Below are 13,094 nucleotides of genomic sequence, written 5' to 3'. Positions count from 1 at the left end.
GGTGACTAGAACTGCCCAATGCATTACCAGCACCAGCTTGCCCAAAATCAAGGACATATATACAGAATGTTGCCGGAAAAGGGCCAGTAACATGGAGGATGTCACCAATCCCGTTCATTGACAGTTTGCCCCACTCCCATTAGGGAGGAGGCTACACAGCATCTATGCCAGGACCAGCAGACTCAAAAACAGTTACTTTCTCCAAGCAGCAAGACTGATCAACACTTCCAGCCACTAACCTACCCCTCCATACCCTCTATCACCTCCACTTTATCAACCACTTCATGCACAGATACTCCTGTGCCTAGTGTTACTTTATAGACATTTCCTGCGTTTTTTAAAAATTGTATTCTTTATCTTTTGTGGGTTTTTTTGTGCTGCATCGAACCTGGAATAACAATTATTTCATTTTCCTTTATACTTATGTATTGGGAATGACATTAAACAATCTTGAATTTCTTGAATTTGAATTTTCTGTAGCTTCCTGAAGAAGCAGGCATGAGCTGGTGTGCTTTCTTGGCCACATGTCAATGTGGTTGGACCAGGATAGTTTATTGCTGGTGTTCACTCCTGGTCACTTGAAAGCTCTCAACCCTCTTGACCTCGGTGCAGCTGATGCAAACGGGAGCACCGAGTTTAAGTGGGATCTGAGGGGTGAGTTTCTTTTTGATTGCACAGTTGATATCCAGAACATGCTGGAAATGATGAAATCAGGTACAATTACTAAGTTTAGGAGGTATTTAGGTGGATACTTAAATAGGCAGGACATTCAGGGATATCGTTCTAATGAGGGCAAATGGTCCTACTGTAGATGAGCAGCAGTCAGTATGGATATGGTGGCTCAAATGGTCTGTTTCTCTGCCATAGGAGCCTTCAAGTTTAAAAAAAACAAATCAGTTCATTAGACTGCCATTGTCTCTCAACAGTCTGCCTGGAAATACTCGGCTGGCTGTACAAGATGTGGAAAAATTACTGACTCTTTATTAGAAACTAAATTTCTGACCAATTCTGAGCCTTACAGTAGCGCAACAGCTAGTGCAGCAGCTTTGAGATTTGCTGCCTGTAAGGAGGTCGGAGTTCTCTGCGTGACTGCATGGGTTTCCGCCAGATGTTCCATTTTCCTCCCACATTGCCAGGATGTACCGTTGGGGTTAGTGAGTTGTGAGTATGCTATGTTGGTATCAGAAGCGTGGCAACATTTGCGGGCTGCCCAGCACAATCCTCGCCAATTTCGTTTGACACAAATGACACATTGCACTGTTTTGATGTACATGTGACAAATAATGCTCAGCTGATTCTGCATCATGGTTCAGTATTTCCAAAGTCACTGCAGAATTAAACGGAGAACACCCATTTGTGCCTCAAAGAGCAGTCAAAGTAGAAAACCCAAGCCTTGCTGCATTTAGGATATAGTTAAGTAGTTAAATTCCATTATAAAGTCTGTGATATATGCCTTCATGGAAACCTTCATAGAACTAACACTTGTGTAACCAGACATAGAAAACACACTTGACATTGAACACAGAGCTGCTTGTTTATGTCAGTGTTCCTTAGTCCACATCAACAGTGCCAACCTAACCAAGATGATGGAAGAACATATGGCATATGCAGTGCTGAGAAGAGACATACTGTATTATAGATTTCCCCTCAAAGATGATGTTGTGTGAACATGGATTTCTAAATTTAAAATTCCTTCCTCAGGGTTTACTACTGAAGCCTTTCCCATGGTGGGGTATGGCCGTAAGGCAGCGGAGGTTTAAAATCAGAGTTTTCCTTCTTCTAGGTGTGCTGCCGTCCAAGGATGATGAGCCCCACCTGCCCGAAGCAACTGGTTTTGAGGCACCAGTGGTCTGCCTTTGCCCCTTCTGTCGTCGGTAGAAACAGTTCCGCTGGCCCTAGTAGCTAAACCACACGTGAAGGGCAAGAGTTGGACTTGGTTGTCAGAGGCTGTTCGAGTCACACACCATTTGGAGCACTTTATAGATAGTGGGAGTTTATCCCCACTACCCCCTCCCCCCCAGTCTATGACAACCTTAGAAACCATTCGATTTGTAGAATAGTGCACAACCAATTATCTCAACTTCAGCAGTTCACACCCTCCTCAATCATGTGAGCACAAAACAAGTTTAAGACCAAATATTACAAAACCTAAGACACTGTTATCATGAGTAATAAAAGTTAACTTGTAAAAATATTTCCATTTACAGTTACTTTATCCTTGACAATTGTTCCTTCTTTTCAAACTTGAAAAACTGGACTAATAATTCCAATACACTTCCATTTGTTTTGGCAGCCTGTTGAAAATAGACACAATAAGGTTAAATTATTGATCTCTCAGTGCTGGCAAGAAGTGCCAGTGAGGGTAGAAACAGGATGATTGGCAGATAAATGTGTGGCTAAGAAACTGGTGCAGGGGGCAGGGCTTCAGGTTCTTGGATAATTGGGATCTCTTCCTGGGGAGGTGTGACCTGTTCAAAAGTGACAGGTTGCACCTGAACCTGAGGGGGAGCAATATTCTTGCAGACAGGTTTGTTAGAGCTGTTGGGGAGGGTTTAAACTAACTTGGCAGAGGGTGGGAACTGGAGTGAAGGGACTCAGGATAGGAAAGATGGTAAAAAAGTAAAGATAGCGTGCAGTCAGACTGTCAGGAGGGGCAAGCAGGTAATGGAACTTAGTTGCAGCCAACAGGCTGAACGTCAAATCATAAAGGATGCAGAGTCAGAAAGGACAGCAAATACAGTACTCAATGTGTTGTATCTAAATGCGCATAGTATAACAAATAAGGTGGATGATCTTGTTGCAATATTACAGATTGCCAGGTATGATGTTGTGGCCATCACTGAATCATGGCTGAAGTATGGTTGTAGTTGAGAGCTGAATGTCCAAGGTTATACATTATATTGAAGGGATAGGAAGGTAGGCAGAGGGGTTGGTGTGGCATCAAATTAGTAATAAAATTTGACATAGGATTGGAAGAAGTTGAATCCTTGTGGCTTGAATTAAGAAACTGCGAGGGTAAAAGGATGTTGATGGCAGTTATATACAGTGGCTGAAAGGTGGACCACAAGTTACAACAGGAAATAGAAAAGGCAAGTCAAAAGGGCAAGGTAGTCGTGGGAGATTTTAGCATGCGGGTTGATTGGGAACATTAGGATGGTAATGGATCTCAAGGGAGTGAGTTTGTTGAATGCCTAAGAGATGGCTTTTTAGAGCAGTTTGTCATTGAGCCTACTAGGGGATCAGCTATACTGGATTGGGTGTTGTGTAATGAACTGGTGGTGATTAGGGAGCTTAAGGTAAAAGAACCCTTAGGAACCAGTGATCACAATATGATTGAGTTCAACTTGAAATTTGATAGGGAGAAAGTAAAATCTGATGTAGCAGTATTTCAGTGGAATAAGGGAAATTACAGTGGGATGAGAGGGGAGTTGGACAAAGTAAATTGGAAGGAGCTGCTGGCAGGGATGTCAGCACAGCAGCAATGGCGTGCGCTTCTGGGAAAAATGAGGAAGGTGCATTCCAAAAATAAAGAAATACTCAAATGGTAAAATAGTACAACCATGGCTGACAAGGGAAGTCAAAGCAATTGTAAAAGCTAAAGAAAGGGCATACAACAAAGCAAAAATTAGTGGGGAGATAGAAGATTTTAAAAAGAACAACTAAAAAAATCATTAGAAGGAAAAAGGTGAAATATGAAAGTAAGCTAGCAAATAATATCAAAGTGGATCGTAAAAGTTTTTCAAGTATGTTAAAAATAAGAGAGAAATGAGAGTGGATATAGGACCGCTAGAAAATGAGGCAGGTGAAATAATAACGGGGGACAAGGAGATGGCTGATGAACTAAATGAGTATTTTGCATCAGTCTTCACCGTGGAAGACATTAGCAGTGTGCCTGGTGTTGTAGTGTGTGAAGAAAGAGAAGTGGGTGCAGTTACTATTACAAGAGGGAAGGTGCTCAAAAGCTGAAAAACCTAAAGGTACATAAGTCACCTGGACCAGATGAACTGCTTCCTAGGGTTCTGAAAGAGGTAGCGTTAGAGATTGTGCTGGCAATAGAAATATCATTGGACTCTGGCATGGTGCCAGAGGACTGGAAAATTGCAAATGTTTGAGAAAGGAGGAAGGCAGCAGAAAGGAAATTATAGACCAGTTAACCTGACCTCAGTGATTGGGAAGATGTTAGAGTCAATTGTTAAGGATGAGGTGATGGAGTACTTGGTGACACAGGACAAGATACAAAGTCACCACGGTTTCCTTCACGGAAAATTCTGCCTAATAAACCTGTTGGAATTCTTTGAGGAGATTACAAGTAGGATAGATAAAGGCAGTGTAGTGGATGTTGCATATTTGGATTTTCAGAAGGCCTTTGAGAAGGTGCCACACATGAAGCTGCTTACGAAGTTTAGAGCTCATGGTATTGCAGGAAAGTTACTAACATGGTTAGAGCATTGGCTGATTGGTAGGAGGCAGCAAGTGGGAATAAAAGGATCCTTTTCTGGTTGGCTGCCAGTGACCAGTGGTGTTCCACAGGGGCTGGTGTTGGGACTGCTTTTTTTATGCTGTATATCAATGATTTAAATGGTGGAATAGATGGCTTTGTTGTTAAGTTTGCAGATGATAGAAAGACTAGTGGAGGGGCAGGTCACGTTGAGGAAACAGGTAGGATGCAGAAGGACTTAGACAGATTAGAATGGGCAAGAAAGTGGCAAATGAAATACAATGTTGGAATATGCACGGTCATGTACTTTGGTAGTAGAAATAAATGTGCGGACTATTTTCTAAACAGGGAGAAAATCCAGGAATCTGAGATGCAAAGGGACTTGGGAGTCCTTGTGCAGAAAACCCTGAAGATTAACTTGCAGGTTGAGTCGGTAGTGAGGAAGGCAAATGCCATGTTAGCATTCATTTCAAGAGGTCTAGGATACAAGAGCAAGGTTGTGATGCTGAGGCTTTATAAGGCACTGGTGAGGCCTCACCTTGAGTATTGTGAACAGCTTTGGGCCCCTCATCTAACAAAAGATGTGCTGGCATTGGAGAGGGTCCAGAGGAAGTTCACAAGGATGATTCCAGGAATGAAGGGGTTATCATACGAGGAGCGTTTGATGGTTCTGGGTCTGTACTCACCGGAATTCAGAAGGATGAGGGGGGATTTCATTGAAACTTTTCAAATGTTGAAAGGCCTGGACAGAGTAGATGTGGAAAGGATGTTTCCCATGGTGGGATAGTCTAGGACAAGAAGGCACAGCCTCAGGATAGGGGGAGGGGTGCCCTTTCAGAACAGAGATACAGAGAAATTTCTTTAGCCAAAGGGTGGTGAATTTGTGGAATTTGTTGCCACATGCAGCTGTGGAGGCCAGGTTGTAGAGTGTATTTAAGGCAGAGATTGATAGGTTCCTGATTGGACACGGCATCAAAGGTTATGGGGAAAAGGCTGAGAAATGGGGTTGAGGAGGAGAACATTAAGGATCAGCCATGATTGAACAGCAGAGCAGACTTGATGGGCCAGATGGCCTAATTCTGCTCCTATGTCTTATGGTCTTATGTAGATATTTCAACTGCCTCTTGAGGTGCTACAACATAAGTTTCAGCATCATCAGCAATAATTTTGAAAAGTGTTGGCATCATTTTCTTTGTTACACCACAATAATTTCTGAAAATATTTGCTGCAAACAATAATGCACACAATAATTTTTGGATTCTTTTCTACTTCGTCCAGGTTTTCTTCAAAATGTTTATTGCTTGAAGCAAACCTACCTCAAATTTTGGATTTGTCTTAAATACAATGCATTTTTAGTATTTCAAAATTCAAAGTAAATTTATTCAAGATGTATTATTTGCTTTCAAATACATTATTATAGGCCAAGACACTGGGGCTAACTTATCTACTCTTAAATAGTGCAGCAATATCTTGTAAGTTCATTGAAGGCGACACGTCTCAATATAATATTTTGTCCAAGAATAAACCCTGAGATTCATTTTTTCCCACTTTGATGGTGAAATGGCTAGTTCGTTAAGACTTGGTCTAATGTCGTTAAATTTATTTCGTCCGTAAATTATATAGCATTTGTTAATTTAAGTTTACTTAATATGTTCGTCGTATATGAACTGCTACCGCAAAAGTTAACTTTCATGGTATTTGTATGAAAATTAGGACAGTAAACGTGATCTTTAAATAATACTATTAGCATGATGTGTCGTATATGCCGGAATCTGAAACAAGCCAGGAACACTCAGTAGGTCTGTTGTAGGAGAAAGAGTTCACTTTCCGAGTGGATCCTTTTGATCACATCTCCAGCTCTGACCAGCAGTAATCTCCGGGAACTTTTTCTCTCCATATATGATGTTGAATGTTCCTAACCCAAAGCCTTCCCGTACGGCGTTTGCTGGTTCATGTGACTTTTTTTTAATGGAGCAACTTCAAAGACCCGACCCACATCCCTACCAGAATCATTCTGCACCAGCTTCCACACTCCAACTCAACTCAGCGAAGCCCTGAACTTATCGCCCAATCACATTATCAGACTGCATAGCACGTGATCAGATCAAACGGTTGGGCCTTACGTAGGAGGAGAGAATGCGCATGTGCAGTGACATCGTCCTGGCTTCGCGGCGGAGAAGCGCCGTCCTGAAGGTAACGCTCTGTAAGCGGCAGGTGTTGAAAATCTTGAGGCAGATGCACAAAATGCTGGAGAAACTGTTGTCGTCAGGACTGATGAAGGGTCTCGGCTCATTTCCTTCCATTGATGCTGCAGACCGCTGAGTTCCTCCGGCATTTTGTGTGTGTGTGTGTGTGTGGTGAAAGTATTTGCTTTTGTGGAGTTGAAAGTTTGACACGTTCATAAATTAATTTTTTATCACTCGGCCAAAGCAGGCAGCTACTAGAGGTATGCGGATACCAAGCTGAGATAATCCGTCCAAATTCATGCGTTTTAGGGTTTTCAAAGAAATATATACATTAATCATCAGTTATAAAGCATATGTTCTTCATCCAGATGCTAACAGTTTTCTGGGAATCCCAATATTTCATTCAGGACGGAAGTTTAATGATGAATCCAATGATAAATAATTGTTTTCTGCAATACTAAGTGAATTATTCATTTTGTTGATAATACTAAGATATGTCATTGTCAAAAAGCTAAAGTTAAATTCATTGTCATATGCACAAGTACGTGTATGCACATGTGCAATGAAAACTTATAAGCATATAAGCAGCATTCACAAGAAAAAAAATGAAACATAAATTATACAGAATATTTACAATAACTAGAATGAGATAAAAACAGTCAATTTTAGTGCAAAGTGTTCATGGTGTTGCTGGTGGTCAGTAGTTTGCCGGTTGGTTCAAGAAACAAATAGCTGAAAGAGAAGTTGTTGTTTTGGGACCTGGTGATGTGGGACTTCAGGCTTCAGCTAGATAGGAAAGTAGAGGAGTTGAAACTACAGCAGCTCAAGATGATTCTGTTGAATAGTGGAACGGGGTCAAGGGGCTGAGTGGCCTACCCATGCTCTTAATAGTATGTTCGATCTATGTATTTACTGTTTGGGAGTGTTATTAAGCTCCAGATTGAAGATTTTCATTTCCCTACACTGCAATAATAAAATTTTGTGCCCACATCTTACTTTCGATCATCATTGTTGGTTCATTGGATAGTATCATACAGGAGATCTTAATGTAATTTTTCTTCAGAGAAAGGTTAAACAGTACCTGTACTTTGCAGGAAGATTGATTTTTAAAAAAATCTGAGAGATGTAGCACGGTAGCAGGCTGTTCAAACCCAGTGAGACCCCGCTACCCAATTACACCCAAATCCTCAATCAACCTACTTACCTGTCATCCTTGGAATGTGGGAGGAAACCACAGGATCATGGGGAGAATGTACAAACTCATTATAGACGGCAGCAGAGTTGAACCTGGTTCACTGGCACTGTAGTAGTGTTACACAAACTGCTAAGCTAATAATCTGCCTAAATCACTGACATAGGTCATGAAATTTGTTGTTTTGCACCAGCAGTACAATGTAAGACATAAAAATTACTACTTAGTGCAAAAGTGCAGAGGAGGAATAATAAGGTGGTGTAATGAAAAGAAAGCATGTCTGGGATGGTAAAGGTCCGTAATGATGTATGTCACCTTCTTGAGCCACTACCTCATCAGGGGTTGTGCCTGTGATAGAGGTGGCTGAGTCTACAGCTTGTTTTAAATGACCACTGCCTAATCTTGCAACTGGAATGCCTCATCTTCGATTGGAAATGTCTCAATATCTACCTTGTCATGTCCTCTCAGTATCTTATATCCTCAAAGGCCACTTCACGAGGCACCTGCTGCACCCAACAAAGTGATTAATAACTGCACGCTCATGGTGCAGCCCATCCACACCAAGGCTTGAGGCACTGTCTGCCCAGAGATGCCCCTTCCTGCACCACCACTGCAGTGCGTGGCCACTCGGTGCCACTTTTGCCCTCCCACCAGCTTGAACTAGTCCATCTGGCCACCATCCCATGACCTCTTCCATCAACAAAGCGTCCTTGCCCACAGAACTACCACTCATCCTTCCCTGTCTTTTTGCAGCATTCTCTGCAAATTCCAGAGACTGTTGTGTGTTAAAATCCCAGGAGACCAGCGGTCTCTGAGACACCCAAACCTGGTACCCATCAAATTAAGCTCTTTAAAAATGATTGCTTGGATACAAACCACAATTGTTATACAGAGGCATTCAAGTCTGGAGACCAAGAAAGCTACAAGAGGTATGATCTCTGGAAAACCATCTCATGGGCAAAGTGGAAATTCTGGACCAAATCAACGAGTGATGCTCAACAGCTGTGGCAGGGTTTGAATGCTATCACCTCCTACAAGGTTAAATCAAGCAACATGGGAGACAGCAGGGCTTTACTTCCAGATCAGCTCAATGCCTTCTATGCTCACTTTGACAGAACACGGAGAAGCCATGGTGAACCCGACACATCCCCTGATGATCCACTGACCTCAGTATTTGAAGCTGATGTGCAGGCTGCTTTCAGGAGAGTGAGTCCATCAGTAGTACCAGGCAGGCTACCTGGCCACATACTAAAGACCTGTGCTGACCAACTGGCTGCTGTGTTCACTGAGATCTTTAACCTCTTGCTTTGGTGGTATGTGGTACCTACCTGCTTCAAACCAGGTTCAATTATACTGGTGCCCAAGTAGAGCATGGTGACTGACCTCAATGAATATCGCCCAGTTGCACTTACATCCACAATTATGAAGTATTTTGAGAGGTAGGTTGGTGAGGAACCTTATAAGCTGCTGCCTGAGAGGTGACTTGGATCCATTCCATTTTGCCCACCGGAGCAACAAGTCCACAGCAGAAGGCATCTCTTTGGCTCTTCACTCAATCCTGAAACATCTGGACAGCAAAGATGCATACATCAGGATGCTCTTTATCGATTACAACTCAGCATTCGATACCTTCATCCCCTCAAAACTAACCAATAAGGTCCAAGGCCTTGGCCTCGATGCCTCCTTATGCAACTGGATCCTGGATTTCCTTGCTTGTCGGTTTGGATTGGCAACAACATCTCTTCCACAATCTCCTTCAGCACAGATGCACCACAGGGCTGTGTGCTTAGCCCCCTGCTCTACTGGCTTTACACCCATGTCTGTGTGGCTAAACACAGTTCCAATGCCATTTTCAAGTTTGTTGATGACACGACTGTTGTGGGCCGAGACAAAGCTGGTGATGAATCAGCATACAGAAGGATAATTAAAAATTTGGCTAAGTGGTGTCATAACAGCCTCTCACTCAATGCCTGCAAGACCAAGGAACTGATTATAGACTTCATGAGAGGGAAACCAGAGGTCCTCATTGGAGGATCAGATGTGGAGAAGGTTGGCAACTTTAAATTCCTGGGTGTTACTATTTCAAAGGACCTGGCTTAGACCCAGCATGTAAGTGCAATTGTAAAGAAAGCATGGCAGCACCTCTACTTCCTTAGCAGTCTGCGGAGATTTGGCATGCCATCTAAAACTTTTGACAAACTTCTATAGATGTGTAGTGGAGATTATATTGACTGGCTGCATCATGGACTAGTAGGGAAATACCAATGCCTTTGAACAAAAAATCATACAAAAGGTAGTGGATTCAGTTCAGTATATTGTGGGTAAAAACCCTCCCAACTATTGAACACATTACATGAAATGCTGTCATAAGAAAGCAGCATCCCTGTCCACTTTAACTCATATGTATTGGTCTTGTATAAAGCTAGATAACCTTTGGAGAGATGTTTTTAAAATGCTTTCAAAAGTTTTGGATCTGGATCTACAACCTACTTTGCTTACGGCAATTTTTGGGATTATCCCATCGGAAGCAGGAAATGTTCCTGTTTCCGCTCAACGTATGATAGCCTTTTCGACCTTACTGGCTAGGAGAGCCATTTTATTGAAGTGGAAGGATATTAATCCACCTACGGTCTTTTATTGGCTCTCCTCCATTATGTCCTGCTTAAGTTTAGAGAAAATAAGGAGTCGGACATTTGATACATCCTTTAAATTTGAGCAAATATGGCGACCTTTTATCCAATATCTTCATTTAATTTGACTTATCACTCTTTCAGTCTTTTTCGAAGTTTTAGATTTGATCAGAAAGTCTTTCTTTTTTGGTCGTATCCTCAAAATGGACTACCCGGTCCCTTTTTTTGTTTGTTTTCTTAATAGCGTAATGGTTTTTTTTCTTTTCATTTAAAACCCGACGTTTTTTCCTTTCTCTTCATAAACTGGTAAGAGGAGAATTGTTATTTTCATTTTTTTATTATATATTTTATACTAGTTTAACAATATTTATGATTTTGACAATGTCTATCTTAATCTTCGTTTATATTGTTACTGATATATATATTTGAAGTCATTCTCTTGATTGTATTTATGCTTTTTTAAAAATCAATAAAAAGATGAATAAAGAATAAGAAAGCAGCGTCCATCATCAGAGGTTCTCTCCACTGAGGTCATGCTCTCTTCTGGCTGCTATCATTAGGTAGAAGGCATAACAATCTCAGGACTCTCACCACCAGGTTCAAGAACAGTTACTACCCCTCAACCATCAGGCTCACACTGACTTGCCCTGTCATTGAAATATTCCTCCAATCAGTGATCTCACTTTAAGGACTCTTTATCTCATGTTCTTGTTATTTATTGCTATTTATTTATATTTGCATTTGCACAGTTTGTTGTCTTCTGCACTCTGGTTCATCTTGCGTTGCTCCTGCTACAGTTACTATTCTACAGATTTGCTGAGTATGCCCTCAAGAAAATGAATCTCAGGGTTGTATATGGTAATGTACATGCACTTTGATAATAACATTTTCGTTGAAATTTGAACATAAGTACACCCCTCTACAGTCTGGAGAAGTCTTGTCAGAAATGGGCTTCGTGGAAGAGTTGCTGCCATAAAGCCATTCCTCTGAAGTGGAACTTACAAGGCAAGAGACTCAGCTAAGCACAAAAATGCAAGGAATGGGGTCCTGAACAATGACAGCAAGCGCTCTGGACTGACGAGTCAAAGTCTGAACTTTTTGGCTCAAGCAGGAGGCAGTTTATCTGTAGAAGACCCGGAGTCCACTACATAGATGAGTGCCTGCAGCCAGCAGTGAAGCATTGTGGAGATTCCCTGCAGGATTGGGGCTGGATTTCTGCAAATGGAGTTGGTGATCTGGTCAGAATTAATGCTGAGAAGTACAAGCAGATTCTCATCCATCAGGGAGGCGTCTAATTGGTCACAACTTCAGTGACCCCAAACACATGGCCAAGGTCATAAAGAACTATTTTCAGCAAAAAGAAGATCTGGGAGTTCATGGTGTGGCCTCCAGAGAGCCTTATCTCAACATCATCAAGGCTCTCTGAGATTAACTGAAGAGACAGAAGCAAGTCTGCAGAAGAGCTGTGGCAAGTTCCCCAAGATGCTTAGAACAATCTACCAGTCGATCTTCTTATAAAACCGCACAACAGTTACCTCAGAGAACTGATGCAGTTTTAAAGGGAAAGGGTGGTCACACCAAATATTGCTTTGATTTAATTTTTACTGTTTACTGCTCTTTATAGTAATTTTTTTGATATTTAGAAATTTTTCATTTCATTATTTCAAAGGTACACTTAATGTCAGAGAAATGTATACAGTGCACATCCTAAAATGCTTTTTCTTCGCAACCATCCACGAAAAACAGGGGAGTGACTCCAAAGAATGAATGACAGTTAAATGTTAGAACCCTGAAGTCCCACCCAGCTCCCCTCCATCCTGCACGTGAGCGGCGGCAAGCAATGATCCTCCCTTCCCCCACCAGCAAAAAAGTATCAGCACCCACCACAGGAGTATTTAAGCGTGCAGCAAATCAACAGCAAAGACACAGACTTGCAGTACTCCAAAGACTATTCGTGCACCCAGTATTTGACATACCACAGGCTTTCTCCCTAACAAGGGAGAAAGAGGTGTCTCCGTTTCACAGTGAAGGGAGGAGACATAACAAACAACTCGCTGGTTTACAATGTTAAAAGTCCGTTGCGTTGTTTTTTTTGAGCTCTGTGCCCAAAGATCTCAGGTCTCCAGGCACACTGCTTTAGATCTTCTGACTCCTCTGACATACTGATCACCTGCCTGGACACCAACCTCTGATTCCCACCCCACCCACCCTGTCTCCAGAGCCACGAAACCGCAGACAACCAAAGGTGAGTGAAGCTCTTAGGCCGAGCCCTTGGCGTGCCAAATAACGGCCAGTCATGAAACCCCAAGAGCGGGTCCCATTCCTGCAAAGAACTGAAGTCACTGAAGTCAGGTCAGGGTCTTCAAAAGAACCCTGAAAGGGGAAAATAGAGATTTTAAAGAGAGAGAGAGAGAGAGAGAGCGCTATTTCCAAAGATGCAAGCAAAGGAGTTGCTGTTAGGTGCCATCGTCCTCCTAAGCTCCTCCTCCCCGGAAGCATCTTCACTTTACATAATTTTTTTTACATGTGCCTAAGACTGTCTGTACATTGATAATAAATTTACTTAGAACTATGAAACTTAATACTTTAATATATCAAGCAACACACATCAAAGTTGCTGGTGAACGCAGCAGGCCAAGCAGCATCTG

At 42.0% G+C, this 13,094-nt stretch overlaps 1 protein-coding gene across 2 annotated transcripts in view; it reads left to right on the top strand.

Moving 5' to 3' along the window:
• Positions 1–6,568: 6,568 nt before the first annotated feature.
• Positions 6,569–13,094, top strand: part of adat1 (adenosine deaminase tRNA specific 1) — an 89,079-nt gene continuing 82,553 nt past the window's right edge. The window contains exon 1 of one of the 2 annotated variants that reach the window (XM_072279807.1): positions 6,569–6,631. The gene's annotated coding sequence lies outside the window, so the exon portion shown is untranslated. The remainder of the gene's footprint in view (positions 6,632–13,094) is intronic. The other variant, XM_072279806.1, reaches the window with a different exon arrangement.

This window comes from Mobula birostris, chromosome 15 (assembly GCF_030028105.1).
Source record: "Mobula birostris isolate sMobBir1 chromosome 15, sMobBir1.hap1, whole genome shotgun sequence".
NCBI classification, from domain to species: Eukaryota; Metazoa; Chordata; class Chondrichthyes; order Myliobatiformes; family Myliobatidae; genus Mobula; species Mobula birostris.
The sequence above is the reverse complement of the archived record's forward strand: the minus strand, read 5'-3'. Positions and strand labels throughout refer to the sequence as shown.